The sequence below is a fragment of the Ambystoma mexicanum genome, chromosome 1q, assembly GCF_040938575.1.
Source record: "Ambystoma mexicanum isolate Mex_15411 chromosome 1q, UKY_AmexF1_1, whole genome shotgun sequence".
Classification (NCBI taxonomy): domain Eukaryota; kingdom Metazoa; phylum Chordata; class Amphibia; order Caudata; family Ambystomatidae; genus Ambystoma; species Ambystoma mexicanum.
This window is the reverse complement of record NC_090922.1, coordinates 282,274,912-282,289,329: the sequence shown is the minus strand read 5'-3', so window position 1 is coordinate 282,289,329 and position 14,418 is coordinate 282,274,912.

The window sequence follows — 14,418 nt, the reverse complement described above, 5'->3', positions numbered from 1 at the left end:
TAGATCGGCACCTGAGGAAATATGAATTTGTACTAAAGATGCGGTTCGATGGATCTCGGACTCATCGATTCCGCCAGATGAAGTATATGACACGTATAGTCAGTATACAGTAGAAATGCAAAGAAAGGTAATTCAGGTAATGGTACAGTACCTGCAAGAAGAATGTGTAAGAAAGAAGGTTAGTTGCCCCATAGAATTATTGGGGATTGGTAAAAGGGCTTTTTCGCCCGACACTTCTTCAGCTGCCTTAGCGCTCGACCTGGCTCTGTTGCTTAGTAAGCGACCGGAGGTACCTATATCTCAGTTGCCTATCAGAGAGGTCCCTCCGACCTTTGTCCCAAAAGTTGAGATCCCCGCCAACGCTGGGACTGGTGCCCCCGCTGTGGATATCCCTGCACATTATGTATCGCAATTCGTTCACGTCCCGTTTTCACGACAGGAAGTGAACACAATTAGACAATCAGTTCCCGATATCAGGAAAAACCCGACGGGGTTTTACAAAGAAATAGAGTCCTTCTTGCAGTCTTCTGTGTTCACCTTGAGTGATATTGACTTGCTATTTCCTGTACTCCTACCCGTAGATGTATGGAAACAGGTTCGGACAGTAGACGATGTGCCAGGGTTGGGAGATACGTGGGCTAATATGATTAGGATTGATGGGGAAAGACCAGCTGGTGAGAAACCACCACAGGTAATACTTACTTTGCCTGATAGAATTGTCGCAAAATTAAAAACTATAATTCCAGAGAAAATAATTATTTGGGACAAGCTTACGGCCTGTGTCCAAGGAAAAACTGAAGGCGCCACCGAATTTTTTAATAGATTCGAGCAGGTATTTTCTGACTTCAGTGGACAGGATTTAGGTACAGAGTCTGGGAAAAGGTTGTTCGTGGACAAATTTGTACGTGGATTGTACGAGGCAACAGCCTGACATCCAGTCACAGATTATACCCTCTGAGAGCGCTTGGCAGGCAAAATCTCAATCTGAGGTTTTGCACATGGCTCAGTATTCTGAGAACCGTGTTAATAATGAGAAGGAAAAAACTGAAAAGAGGAAAGGAGATTTGAAAACCAAAGTATTATTACAGCAAATTGTTAGAAACCCCAGAGGAGGCACGACACAGACTAGAGGTCAGTTGTCCCAAAAGGAAATGCTCCTTTGGGTCCTGTGAATATTAATCAATGTGCTTATTGCCTCCAGGAAGGTCATTGGCGAGCACAGTGCCCTGTCCTTCGCCAAAGGTCGAACAGTGCGTTTGGGGGAATGGGTAAACCACCTAGGGGCCGCCCTGGAGCAGGGGGTCCTGATAGAGGTCAGTTTTTACAAGATCCTCAGCAACCTTTTTCACGGGAAAATCAGACCTCGATTGTGGACTCGAGGAACATATTTGATCACCCTTCTGCTGCCTACCTTTCTGAAGAGCTTCCTTCTAACGATACTCTATTTCATTAGGATTGCCCGAAGCAGGGTTTGGAACCTTCACCTATTCCCGTTAATCAGAAAGGCCCCTACGTTGAACTATTAGTAGGGAATAGGAAACACCAGTTTTTGATAGACACTGGAGCGCAGAAGTGCTCCATTGATCATTCTCGGGTTCCAAACATTCCACTGTCAGGGCAAACAAATGTTTCCGTAGGGTTTTCTGGTATACCAACTGTCTGTCCGGTTTCTGCACCGGTGTCTGTTTCTTTGGGTCCCTTTACGGACCATTGCCCTTTTCTTCTCACTTCAAACTGTGGAGAGAATTTGCTGGGGTTGAATTTGTTAAAGAAATTGAACGCAGTAATTCATTGTTCTTCTGATGGAGTACGGCTGACGGTTTCACCACAGCAACTTCCTAATTCTCAGTTCTTGATTCGACCTTTACCTCCTGAGTTTAGCATTGTCCCGGAATGTTTATGGGCGGTAGACGACAATGATGTCGGGGTATTACAGATTGAGCCCGTTAAAATAGTCCTGAAACATGGAGTGAAACTACCACGCATTCCGCAGTATAAAATATCAGTTGAGGGCGAACGTGCTTTGAAATGCATTGTCTCTGATTTTGTGCATCGTGGGGTGATCGAAGAGATTACAGGTAGTTTGTGTAATAGTCCGATCTTGCCTGTATATAAGAAAGGCGACAATGCAATTCCATACCGGTTCATAATTGATCTTCGTGCTATTACACCCGACAATTTCCAATTGTGCCCGATGTGACGACGATATTGACAATGATCCCTGCTACGGCTACGCACTTCAGCGTTGTGGATTTAAAAAACGCTTTCTTTAGCATTCCTATACATGAGGAAAGTAGATATCTGTTTGCGTTCACCTTGGGGGGGACGCTCATTTACATTTACCAGGGCACCTCAAGGGTATACTGAAAGTCCTAGCATTTATAGTAGAGCTTTGAAAGAGCAGCTCAACACCCTTGAATTGCCACCTACTTGTACGCTGCTTCAATATGTTGATGATTTGCTTTTGGCTGCAGACTCTGAGAGTGCTTGTAAAGAAGGCACTGTACTGTTGCTTGTTCATCTAGCTAAAAATGGTCATAAAGCTTCGCTTAAAAAATTTCAATATTGTTGTCAGGAGGTCGCCTATTTAGGCTACCTCCTGTCAAAGGAGGGGAGAAGATTGACACCTGAAAGAATAAAACACATTTCTGGCATGTCTGTTCCAAATACACAGAAGGAAGTCAGAGCCTTAATAGGTATGGCTTCTTACTGTAGGTTGTGGATCCCGAACTTTTCGCTAGTGATAAAACCGATGTTGGCTCTGACGAAGAAGGGCATTTCTCTGCCACTGCCATGGAAATCGGAACATCAACGATCATTTGAGCTTCTCAAAACCGCGTTATGCTCTGCACCGGTTCTGGGTACTCCAAATTATGACAAGGCCTTTGTGTTCTTTGTGCATGAATGTGATGGATGTGCTTTGGCTGTGTTAACACAGGAACACGGAGGGAAGAATAGGCCGTGCGGCTACTACTCCTCCGCCCTTGATCCTGTCGCATGCGCTTTGCCAAGATGTTTGCGCGCTGTCGCTGCTGCTGCCACGTCTGTAAAACAGAGTGAGGGAATGGTCCTAGGCCATGATTTGATTTTGATGGTACCTCACTCTGTTGATATTCTATTGAACAAAACCCAAACGCAACACCTCACCTCTGTGCGGTTAACAAGGTATGAACTAATTCTGTTTGCCCCTCACATCCAAATTAAGAGGTGTTGTGTTCTTAATCCGGCTGAACTCTTACCTTTCCCGCAAAATACTGTTTGCGGTGACGAAGAATTACATGACTGCCTGTATACCACTGAACAAGAAACGAAGGGCAGGATAGATCTCATAGATACTCCTTTGGATAATGCAGAAGGGGAGCTGTTTTGCGATGGCTCCTGCTTCAAACTTTCGGATGGTACCTCTACAGCTGCTTATGCAGTTACTACAGTGAGCAAAGTTGTTGAAACTAAGAGAATTTCGCATAACTCCATGCAGGCCGCAGAGATTATAGCGTTGACCCGAGCCTGTGAACTCTCCCAAGGGCGTATAGTAAATATATATACTGATAGTCAGTACGCATTTGGGGTGGCTCACAACTTTGGAAGGCTCTGGTCGGAAAGAGGGTTCCTGACCTCACATGGGACCAAGATCCAGCATGGCCCCTTGATAGTGCAATTACTCTCGGCACTCTCACTCCCCAAACAGTTAGCGATCATGAAATGTGCAGCACATCGTAAGGTCATAGATGATGTGGGCAAAGGGAACGCCTTTGCGGACCTGATAGCCAGACAAACGGCCACAGACCTTAGCACGGACATGTATGCCTTGAGGGAAATGAGAGATGCTTACATAATGGATGAAGGTATTGGGTCTGTGCGAGATATTCAAACTGATGCCACAATAGAAGAATCTAAAAGGTGGGCTAAAGAAATGGGGAAATTGAATGATGAAGGGTGTTGGGTGGATACATCCGAAGGAAAATGGTTGCTCCCTGATTCATATGTATTGGCAATGGTTACGATGGCACACGGTCCTACACATGTGTGTGCCCAGCAGATCACGAAAATGTTAGAACAAGAAGTTTGGGTGAATAACAAGATTCTGGAGACTGTGAAGAGGCATGTCCAGAACTGTATGATCTGCTTACAGCACAATGTGGGTAAGGGGACAGTAACTCCAAGGGGAAGCTTTGGGCCCCCTTCTGTTCCCTTTGAGGTCATTCACTTTGATTTTATTGAGATGGAACGATGTAATAATCTGAAATATGTTCTTGTAATTATTTGTGCCTTCAGTAAATGGGTCGAGGTTTTCCCCGTTAAAGATGCTACCGCCATGACCACTGCAAAGATTATGGTAAAAGAATTCTTTCCTCGATTTGGGCTCCCGAGGGTAATCTGGTCGGATAATGGTCCCCACTTTATTGCAGCAGTAATTTTGCAGATAGGCACAGCTTTATGTATTGAAAAATGATTTCACTCAGCTAGACATCCTCAAAGTGCTGGGTTGGTGGAAAGACACCATGGTATTTTAAAGAATAAGCTTGCAAAAACATGTGCTGATACCAAACTGGAATGGCCAGATGCCTTACCTATTGTATTATTAGCTATGCGTACCACACCTCAGACTAAAACCGGGCTTTCTCCATTTGAAGTATTGATGGGGAGACCTGCTAAGATTTGGGGTCTCCCGAAACCTAAAGCCCTGCGAGAGGTGGAAAATGTATTGCTTGTAGACTACTGTAACCAGTTAACTAAAAACCCGTATTTCATTTATCACCAGGTGCACTCGGCTTTACCTGTACGGTTCACGGGCCCAGGACACGATATACAGCCTGGAAGTTGGGTCCTAGTGAAGGCCTACGAGAGGTCTTCCTGTCTCGCGCCTCGCTGGCGGGGACCCTACCAGGTGTTACTGGTCACCAGTGCGGGTGGCTGGAAAGAAGAACTGGATCCACACGACGCATGTCAAGAAACTTCCTCACCCGACGCCACACGTTACAGAAGAAGCAGAACCCCTCGCTGATGCTACAGTCTCTGATCCTGGAGTAGCAAACAGCGCTGTGAGTGCGTCGGAGAATTTCTCTGAGCCTGAGGAGCTTGGGGAACAGTCCATTTTGTCTCCGCACTCTCTTGAAAAATCACGTCCGGAAAACACTGTTTCAAGCTCTGCGACTTCCGTCGACTCTGATACGTCGCTTCCCTCAGGAAGTGACGACACTTTATTTCCGGATCAGACAATTCTAGGTACCACCAGGTACAACCTTCGACGAAGGAAATAGAACTACGGCACGGGTTTTTCCGTGCATCTGGAAAAAAGGAAGTGATTGGAAGTTTTCCTTTTTTATAAGAAAGTTCTGTTGAACAAAAGGGATTCTGCTGGCTAGGGTTGGGAAGGACTAAGAAATCGCGCGACCGTAGCGTCGCCAGCAACGAACATTGGGGTCGTCGATTGAGGAACTACAATGCCTGCCACCTCCGCTGCTGCTCCCCGCACTGGACTTGTGAATAAGGGGGTGACCAACTTGGACAATGAACAATGTGCCTGGGCCCCGAAAACGTACTGCTGTGTTTTGATAATGATAATTGTTATTTTTGCAACTGCTGCTGTAGGACTTTGGTATTTTGACGAAATCTATCCTCTGAAACCTTTACTACCGACCGAGATTGTACCAACTGTTTTGACTCCCTCTGTACACCTTCACACTCTGCCCCCTAGAGACTCCCAACATAGACAAAAGTATCATAATAACACTCTAATGATAGTAATGAATGCAACTCATGCCATTTTTAATAAGAGTAATTGTTGGATTTGTACTCATTTACCGCAACATGGGAACAAGGGACTGGGATGGTATATACATCCCTTACCTTTAACAACTGCTTGCTATGCCTCTCTTAGAGCACTATTCTTTGGCCGATGGAATGATAGCATCTCAGGGAACTTTGATGGAACTAATCTGAATGATTTCGAGAAACGTGAATTGACTCCCACGAAACGTGAATTGATGCTCGCTTTTTGCAAATAGATGTAAACCTAATGTCGCTTCTATTAGGCCGTCTGATAAACTATCTCTTCCTTTTCAAACTCTAATTTCCTTTAAAATGGCTACGATAGGCAATAAGGACGCCGTACCTCCTTCTTATTCTATAAATCATAGCCCTGACTCGGTTCCCTTTTGTGTACAAAGAAATGGCACTAGGCCAATGGGAGATTTTGAAGGTTGTAAGAACATTGTAAATTTGACTGGAGAAAACATGCCTCTGTATGTAGGGGGGCCTGTTTATTTTGTTTGTGGTAGTTTAGCATTTCCCTGGTTACCCAAGGATTGGCAGGGAACCTGTTATTTAGGAATATTATTACCCGGGGTATTTGTAGTTAGTACATTGGAGGTTTCTAAGGCTCGCCCAAGGCGGGACAAGAACGGAGATACCCCTGGGCAAGTATTGGGAGATATAGCGAAATCAGTTGTGCCCTTTTGGGGACAAATAACAAACTCTGAGAACATTAGGGGATTAGCAAGGGTACTGGAGAGAACGATCAACCAGACCACGGACATACTCTACAATATGACCTTAGAGCAAAAAGCAATAAGATTGGTAGCACTCCAAAATCGGATGGCATTAGATGTCATTTTGGCAGAACGAGGTGGAGTATGCAAATTAGTGGGGTCCGCTTGCTGTGTTTTCGTACCAGATTCCTCGCCAACAATTTTTAAAGCAATACAGAACTTGCATACTCTTAGTTCTGAAGTACATATCCCTGTAGGAGATTGGAATCTTAGCACTTGGTTCTGGGATTCTTTACGATCTTGGGGTTGGAAGGTGCTTTCTGTTATTCTGGTTATTTTGGGGATCCTGCTGTCAGGCTCGCCGTCTTGCGCGGAGGCAGCACGTACACCTACCTCCCCGTTGGGTCTTGGTGCCTGGTTTGTTAGGAAACACAGGCCACCGCGACCCGCCGGGGAAAGAGGGTTAGGGTCCGCTGGAGTGGATAGGTAAGGGGAATTAGGCTAACCGGGTAGGGGGTAAGGGAGTGGTTTTGGATTGGGTAAGGAGACTGGGGAAAGGTTCTCCTTGATGTTCCCTGCTGGAGCTCCTGAGTTCGAGGTACACCTTCTCAGACTCGTGCTCCCCAAAAACCTCAAGCTTAGACACCGTATATGAGCATTAACATAAAACCATATGCATGGGCGTTTCCATCATGCCCCAAATCAAGCATTTCCTGGGTTGGTATCTCCCAAGCACAATCTGAACCTTTGTGGCCTCCCCCCCACAGCCCTACTACTCGCCCAATAGGTAGAAATCGAGACTGCGCTTAGCTCTGAGTGTTTTCTGCAGGATTGCTTGCAAGGCGACTGCCTTTTCTTGCCATAATGCCTCAGCGCTGAGCGAGATTGTTCGTGCTGTCAGTTCTGCGGAGCTCCGCTACAAGAGAACCAAAACATACGTGAGGCCAGGTCAAGTCCGTGTTGTTTTCACACGGTTTACATACAAACATCAACATTCGACTCCACAAGACGCCGAGTTACTGCACTCGCCGTTACGGGTGCTAGTAAAAGGTCTGCAACCAAGTCTTGCCACACCACGTGGCGTGCCCAAGCTTTCCCCAGCTGTCTGGCGCGTACGCGCACCTGATTGCCAAGGGAGTATTCCCCACGAGGGCCTCTACATGTGACAAGCGATCCACATTGTTCGCTTGTGCGAAAGCATGCACAGAGAAGGAGAAGCACTTATCTGTCTGGGTGCGCGGGGCCTGCAGTTCTCACAGGCGGGGGATGGCCCCGCAAGTCGCTGCCTGCAGGAGCCCTCTGCCGAGACGTCTTCTCTGCTCCGTGTCCATTAGCGCAAGCAGGGACCCTTGCGCGCACCGCGCGCATGCGCTGAAAGTCGGGCGTGGTCCGGAAAGTAGTTCTTTGGCTCGCGGACCCGCGAGCATGCTGGGCAATGTAGTCTTTCATCGGTTTAGGTGCCGGATAGCGTTTTCTGCCGCCCCCAGCCCATCTCCTGCAATAAGGACACAACAGAGTCCTGAAATATGGTTGCCTGTGCCCCATCACCTTTGTCCCGAGCCCAGGTTGCTCCCTCCCATGCAGCAGATTCACCTTGGTTACAGTGGTGGCCTTGACAGCACTCCCCCTCCCAACAGGTCCTGCTTTAGCGGGATTATCTTTGTGGAACCTGCGTACTAGTCGGGCAGCATGAACATTAGACGCTGGTTCCCAGGAGCGTTCCTCAGGCCCGTAACCCAACCAGTCCACCAAGTAATACAATTGTCCCAGGCGAAAACGTGAATCTAAAATTGCTTTTATCTCGAACTCAGGAACCCCGGCAACAGTTATTGGGGGAGGTCTCTTTGGGCGGATGGACGCTGGGGCTGGTTTGAGTAATGCCACATGAAATACCGGGTGCACCTTCATTTGTGTTGGTAAGGTAAGGCGGACAGCAACTGGATTGAGGATCTTTTCCACAGGAAATGAACCCACAAACCTGGGCTGGAACTTACGGGGCCCTACCAAGTGCAGATTGTGCGTGTTCAACCACACCCTATCCCCAACTCGATATGTCGGGGCTTGTCCCCTGCCAGCATCAGCGTACTTTTTATAGGATGCTTTAGCTGCATTCAAATTAGCCATCATACTCCGCCAGACCTTTCCTAAATGTTCCTTGAGCGAGGCAACAGCCCGTACCTCTGTACTCGTTACCACTGGTACTGGCTGAAAGCGCGGATGGAAGCCATAAGTGCCGTAGAAAGGAGATACTTTGGTAGATGCGTGCACGGTGTTGTTATATGCCAGCTCCGCCAACCAGATGACGTCTGCCCACAAGTTTTCGTTATCATATGTCATACACCGTATGTATTGCTCCAGTGTTTGGTTCACCCGTTCGGTTTGCCCATCCGTCTCGGGATGATAACTGGTAGACAATTTCAACTGCATACCTGCATTGGTGCAAAAAGCTTGCCAGAAGCGTGATGTAAATTGCGCCCCACGATCCGAAACAATATGTAGGGGTATGCCGTGTAGACGGACAATATTTTGGAGGAAAAGTTGAACCAAAGCCTGAGCCGTGGGGACCCCTTTACAAGGTACGAAGTGCGCCAGCTTACTTAGTAAATCCACCACTACCATCACTGCGGTATAACCATGGCACCTTGGTAGGTCTACTATGAAGTCCAGAGATATTGTGTGCCAGGGCATTGGCGGCGTGGGCAAGGGGCATAGTAACCCGGCTGGTTTTTGGTGATCCGCCTTGTTTCTCAAACAACATTCACACATACTTAGGTATTGTTGAACATCCTGCTTCATCCGAGGCCACCAAAAATGACGTGTTAACAGCTCATAAGTCTTGGCTACTCCGGGGTGTCCTACAAATGGGGAATCGTGACACCACTCAATGGCTTGTTGACGAGTTGCTGACGTGGGGAGATATAGAGCTGTGCCGAAGAAAGGTAGTCCATCCTTTACAGTTTTCTTCTTGTCAGGATCGTTCCACTGGGCCAAATCGCGAGCTGTCAATGCTTTTCTGATATTTGCAAACATGTCATCTACTACCACACTACCCACGATGCGTGTTGGTGGTACTATAGGTTTTGGTTCTTCCATCTCGCAATTGGGTTCCAGTTCCGGGTAACGAGATAGGATGTCTGCTTTCCTGTTTTCTGCACCTGGACGGTATGTGACTATGAAATCGAAGTCGGCAAAGTACATGGCCCAACGTAACTGACGGGGGCTTAGTGCTTTGGCTGATTTCAGGAATTGCAGGTTTCTGTGGTCGGTCAAAATTGTTATAGTGTGTTGAGCTCCCATCAGGTAGTGACGCCACTTACCGAATGCCGCCTTAATAGCCAATAATTCCCTGTCTGCAATTACATAGTTGCGTTCCGCAGGTAACAAGGTACGAGAGTAGTATGCCACTGGATGTAAGTGACCAGTGTTATCCCGTTGGGACAATATGGCCCCGAGAGCATAACTCGAGGCGTCCGTTTCGACAACGTAAGGATGAGTCGGGTCCGCATGCAATAAGACCGGAGCTGTGGTGAAGGCCTTCTTTAAGGCCAGAAAACTGGCTTCAGCGGCGGCATCCCATTGAAACGTTACACCTTTCCTCAATAGACGAGTAATCGGCTGCACCATGTTTGCGAACCCATTGATGAATCGCCGATAGAAGTTGGCAAATCCCAGCACTGTTTGCACGTCTTTGACAGTCGTGGGGGATGGCCATTCCATAATGGTTCGCACTTTGCCTTTGTCCATGGTTACGCCTTCTGGGGAGAGAATGAATCCCAAAAATTCCACTGTAGTTTGATGGAACACACACTTCTCGATCTTGGCGTACAACTGGTGCTCCCTTAAACGCTGCAAAACGGCTTTTACGTGGTCCTGATGCTCATCCAAGTTTTGAGAATAAATGAGAATATCATCTATGTAGACTATGGCGAAGAGATCCAAATAACCTCGCAAAACCTCATCCAGGAAGTGCTGAAAGGCGGCGGGTGCATTGCAGAGGCCGAATGGCATGACCTGATATTCGTAGAGCCCATACTTGGTTCTAAATGCGGTCTTCCACTCGTCCCCCTTGCGCACCCGCACTAGATGGTAGGCCCCTCATAGGTCGAGCTTAGTGTAGACCCTAGCATTTCGTACCTGATCCATTAAGGTAGGGATTAAGGGCAGCGGGTATCGTTTTTTTATGGTTATTCGGTTAATCGCTCTATAATCGATACATGTTCTTAATTCTCCGGTCTTTTTGGGGACGAAGAATAACGGTGATGACACTGGTGACATGGAGTGTCGTATAAAACCGTTAGCTAAATTTGTATTGATGTAGTTCCGTAAGTGTTTGTTCTCTGATTCCGTCAAGGCATAAATGCGACTACACGGTAATGCTGCTCCTGGTTCTAGATCGATCCTGCAGTCAAACGTGCGGTGAGGTGGCAAGGTTTCCGCTGCGGCTTTACTAAAAACATCCCGGTAAGCTTGGTAGACGACTGGTAAACTCTCTATACTCCCGATCACATGCTTCTGACTTGGCATCTGTTGCCCTTCCGGGACCACAACTGGGTTTTGGTGGCAGTGCGTCGAGCAATGGCTGGATGAGAAACTTAACGAGCCTTGAGCCCAGTTCACGTCTGGGTTATGCTTCCTTAACCAGGGTAATCCCAAGATCATTCCAAACTGTGGCGCTGCAATTACATTGAATCTGATGACTTCGTGATGCTCGGGGGTGCATTCCAGATGTACCCACCTAGTTTGTTTTGTTATGAGACCGGAAGTAAGCGGCGAACCGTCCACCGACTTAACTTCCTCCTGACGTTCCTTAACAAGGAGTGGTATTTCTAATTTCTCTACTAGGTTCTGGTCAATAAAATTGCCCGTGGCCCCAGAGTCAATCATCAGTAAGACTGGCACCTGTCGAGTGCCCCAGCTAATTTGCCCTGGGATCGTTACATGGACTACTTGCACGTGACAGGTATTAGCCAAAAGCTTCGGGGTGTTTTCCGCTTGGCTCGCCTGGACCACCCTCACTGGCGAGCGCTCTCGTTTCCCGGCTTTTCCCCTTTAGGTTTCGCAGGACATTCCCTAACAAAGTGTCCTCCCTTACCGCAATATAGGCAGAGCTTTTCCCTACGCCTCTTGTCCTTTTCTTCCTTGTTTAATGGCCCACGAATTGTTCCAATCTGCATAGGCTCATCGATTGGCTTCTCAGGTTTGGTAGTCTTTAGGTGTTGGTCAAATCGAGCTACGGGTCTGGGTTCCCATTTCCTTCTATCCTGCCTTCTTTCGCTCTGTCGTTGATCCAATCGCAAAGCAAGATCAATCATCGAAGAGCAGGTCTCTGGCTGGGGGTCTACTTGCACAATGAGGTCCTTCATATCTTCCCGCAACCCTTGGTAGAATAAAGCCAAGCGCTTCTCCTCTGGCCAGTCCGTTTCTACTGCTAAACGATTAAACGTGGTTACGTAGGTAACTAAGTCTTTGGCTCCCTGGCGCAGAGTGAGTAGTTCTTTATCCTTAATCAAGGTTGCTGCTTTGCGGTTAAATATTTTGCCAAACTCCTCCAGAAAGGTATCCCAATTGTATAATATTATATCATCTTTGGTTACCAAGGGTGTGGCCCAAGAAGCTGCATCCCCACCCAGATGTGATATTACAAATGCAGTGCGAGACTGGGCGCTACGAAATATGTTGGGTTTGGTAATAAAGTGTAGCTGACACTGCATGATAAATTGGTAATAACGTTGCGGGTCCCCATGGTACCTTTCTGGGGCTGCCAATGGTATTGGTGGCTCGGTAGATACGTGCACCTGGACTGGGGTGGGAGGAACGTGATCCCGGGGTAAAGGAGTAGCTTGGGCGGTGCTCTGCAAGGTCAATGTATGCACTTGCCCTGCTAGATTCACATAATCTTGGCGGGTGGCCTGTAACTCCCCCTTTAAATCTTGCAAGGCTGCTAAAACCTCTTCCATGGTGACGTGCCACCCAGGCGCTTGAAGATACGTGGACTTGCGCTACTGTCAGGCTCGCCGTCTTGCGCGGAGGCAGCACGTACACCTACCTCCCCGTTGGGTCTTGGTGCCTGGTTTGTTAGGAAACACAGGCCACCGCGACCCGCCGGGGAAAGAGGGTTAGGGTCCGCTGGAGTGGATAGGTAAGGGGAATTAGGGTAACCGGGTAGGGGGTAAGAGAGTGGTTTTGGATTGGGTAAGGAGACTGGGGAAAGGTTCACCTTGATGTTCCCTGCTGGAGCTCCTGAGTTCGAGGTACACCTTCTCAGACTCGTGCTCCCCAAAAACCTCAAGCTTAGACACCGTATATGAGCATTAACATAAAACCATATGCATGAGCGTTTCCATCACGCCCCAAATCAAGCATTTCCTGGGTTGGTATCTCCCAAGCACAATCTGAACCTTTGTGGCCTCCCCCCCACAGCCCTACTACTCGCCCAATAGGTAGAAATCGAGACTGCACTTAGCTCTGAGTGTTTTCTGCAGGATTGCTTGCAAGGCGACTGCCTGTTCTTGCCGTAATGCCTCAGCGCTGAGCGAGATTGTTCGTGCTGTCAGTTCTGCGGAGCTCCGCTACAAGAGAACCAAAACATACGTGAGGCCAGGTCAAGTCTGTGTTGTTTTCACACGGTTTACATACAAACATTAACATTCGACTCCACAAGACGCCGAGTTACTGCACTCGCCGTTACGGGTGCTCGTAAAAGGTCTGCAACCAAGTCTTGCCACACCATGTGGCGTGCCCAAGCTTTCCCCAGCTGTCCGGCGCGTACGCGCGCCTGATTGCCAAGGGAGTATTCCCCACGAGGGCCTCTACATGTGACAAGCGATCCACATTGTTCGCTTGTGCGAAAGCATGCACAGAGAAGGAGAAGCACTTATCTGTCTGGGTGCGCGGGGCCTGCAGTTCTCACAGGCGGGGGATGGCCCCGCAAGTCGCTGCCTGCAGGAGCCCTCTGCCGAGACGTCTTCTCTGCTCCGTGTCCATTAGCGCAAGCAGGAATCCTTGCGCGCACCGCGCGCATGCGCTGAAAGTCGGGCGTGGTCCGGAAAGTAGTTCTTTGGCTCGCGGACCCGCGAGCATGCTGGGCAATGTAGTCTTTCACCGTTCTAGGTGCCGGATAGCTTTTTCTGCCGCCCCCAGCCCATCTCCTGCAATAAGGACACAACAGAGTCCTGAAATATGGTTGCCTGTGCCCCATCACCTTTGTCCCGAGCCCAGGTTGCTCCCTCCCATGCAGCAGATTCACCTTGGTTACAGTGGTGGCCCTGACACCTGCTATTCCTTTGTTGCTGTTTTCAATGTCTTCCGAGTATATGTGGAATGCTAGGGGGATGTTGTGCCCAAGCAGTGAGCACAATAGGGCATAAAATATATGCCCCAGATACAGCATTTAAAGAATTCATGTTACAAGAGGTTTTTATGAACGACCTAATGGCTATAGATATTACAGACAATGATTCGGGATCTATGGACGACAACACATGGAGTTATTTTCAAAAGTATTAGAAATTATGTTAGCACTTGGCATAGGCCAAAAGGAGGGTCTGTTGGAATTGAAATAATATTATGCCTCCTATCGCAGTATTTGAATGTGTGTTGGCCTACGCCAAGTTGTCTAAAATATTGTGTAAATAGATTCCGCGGCAAGGTCTTGAACTTAACGAAAACTGTGTAAGTCGCCATCTTGGATTTAGCCGCCATTTTAGGTTCTCTTGTAATGTGGAAGTCACCCTGAACATCAAAATGGAGGCCGAATGACATTCCGAGTGAGATTCTGGCCGTTGTGACCTCCGCACACATGAATAAGTAATATGCCTGCAGGCCACTTGTTGGGGTTGCGAACTGAGACCTTGTCCTATCCCTGACCTATGTGTAAATGAACAACTGTATCAGCGGAACTGATCAAAATGCATACATTATGGGATTG